We start from the raw sequence: 2,500 nt of genomic DNA on the forward strand, positions 1-2,500 counted from the left end.
TAATAATGATAATAGCAATAACATACAATAAAGTGGAAAATATAATAGTACTGATGATGATGATAATAACAATCATTATAATAAAGATGATAATAATAATGATGATAATATCAATATTGATAATAACAATAGTAATGATAATATGATAAGTATCATACTTATTACTACTATCGATTTTATCATTATCATTGTTATTCTCCTTATTATTGATGATATTATCATCATCATCACTATTATTACTGTCATAATCATTAATTATTAATATTATTTTTTATCAACATTCTTATCAATATAATAATAAAAATCGCCTCCTGATAATTATCATATCTATTATCATCACAACTAGTATCATTCTCATCATATTCATGATTATCATGAAGTTCATTATAATCATCTTTATCATAATCATTATTTTGATTTTTCATGATATTCAATGTGATAAAATTATTGCATATTCATAAGAGGATAAAAATCATCATTATTGCGTATTTTCATAAATAAATACGAAATAATAATCCCCTATGAATATCAATAAGGTGTAGGAAAGAGACCTGTACTTACAACCGCGAGTGCCACATCACAAAGCAGCTATACTGGCACAGAGTCAAAATGCAGACAATGCACATGGTCTGGATCAACTTCCTCTTCTCATTTTATTTACATATCCAGCATCGCCGGTACTATAGAGCCAAAGGTTGGCATCGCTGTGTGGCATCGCTCCCTGAAGACAGTGTTTGGTAGAGACCGTGGAAGAGCTTTCATTCTTACAGGTGCTAGGTGAGAGTGGAGCCATCTATGTTTGGGATTTAAGACTAAACTTAGATTGATTGATTACGGCATTTATAGTGATAATAATTGCAATTACCACCATAAATCGCTAATCGTTATCATTCATATTGTAAAAGAGAAGCAGCGATCTCCTCTCCCCTAAATGTCAAATATCTAATTTTTAAAGATTATCCTTATTTGAAAATTAATCAATAGTCATCATTAACTACTGTTAGTCTATGCTTATCTTCACGACAATAGAATAACAAACCTACTCAGCATGCTAAGATACCTCCAGGAGTTAATTAAACCATGTCAGAAGCAGCTGAAGAAATACATAATCAGGTACACAGCCAGGTAGGTACTTCAGGTGTGTATTCTACGCAACAACACTTAATGATTATGATTCCCATATCAAGTATACCAGTTATACCGTATATCAACACTATGCAAAGAGGAAGAAAAGGGTTGAAGCAGGTTAGTATTGTTTTTCAATTTGCAATTTTCTAAGCCCCGGGACCATTCCACGGTACTTCTGTGCAAATATTTCTCGGCAACGTTGCAATTTGGTCATGCAATATGGAAGTTTAAGGAATTTATCGAGAGATTTGCCTTAAGTATAATACTCTCTGGAGAAGAATTAAGGCTCAAACATGTCATTGCAGGGAGGTTAAGATCGTTGAGCCAGGTTGAACGGAAAAACCACGAAAGTTGGGTAGATAGAAAAAAAAACTAGAAGTGGGAGAAGAAAAGACAGGAATAAAACAGAGCAAGATATAAATGGAAAGGAAGACAGAGAGAGAGAGAGAGAGAGAGAGAGAGAGAGAGAGAGAGAGAGAGAGAGAGAGAGAGAGAGAGAAAGAGAGAGAGAGAGAGAGACAGAGACAAAGAGTGAGTGAGAGACAGAGAGAGACAGACAAACATAAAAAGAGAGAGAGAAAGAGAGAGAGAGGGAGAGAGAGAGAGAGAGAGAGAGAGAGAGTAAGTGAGAGACGGACAAACATAAAGAGAGAAAGAGAGAGAGAGAGAGAGAGAGAGAGAGAGAGAGAGAGAGAGAGAGAGAGAGAGAGAGAGAGAGAGAGAGAGAGAGAGAGAGAGACAGACAGACAGACATAAAGAAAGATAGAGAGAGTCAAAATACTGATAAACAAGCATGTAAACATTTATTCATCCGATAACAGAGTGAGAAATACTTCCGAGAAATAAAAACTATTTGCCACAATTATCATTTGCATGATTGCGTTTAATTCTTATGTTATTAGCATTCCCAGGCAATTTCGTAATTATGTATCACCTTCATATGAATAACAGCTTAATGCCATTATAGTCATCATATTCCTACTCCACCCCCTCTTTTCCTCAGTCACATGATCTGTCTCTCTCTCTTCTTTTTTCTCTTTTCTCTCTTCGTCAAGATATTTTTGCTTTCTTTGTTCTACGGTTTCTCATTGCAACCATGAAACAAAGGCTTGAACCAGTCGCTGCAAGCAGTGCGGGGAGCCTCATTAACACAGAGCAACACCGTCTGAAACAGAACTTGCTCTCGGTCGATTTTCCAATTCATTACTGAGGTTCTGGAGCAAGGCAGTCAAACCTATGCGATCTGGAAAGAAGGAAGTGTATTTGATTTTTATTATTTCTTTCTCTCTCTCTCTCTCTCTCTCTCTCTCTCTCTCTCTCTCTATTCCCACTCTCTCGCCCTTCTCGACTCCTCTCCCTCACCCCTCCCACT

The sequence above is a fragment of the Penaeus japonicus genome, unplaced genomic scaffold (assembly GCF_977035675.1).
Source record: "Penaeus japonicus unplaced genomic scaffold, GWHDUDI00000001_assembly GWHDUDI00000011, whole genome shotgun sequence".
In the NCBI taxonomy this organism is placed as follows: domain Eukaryota; kingdom Metazoa; phylum Arthropoda; class Malacostraca; order Decapoda; family Penaeidae; genus Penaeus; species Penaeus japonicus.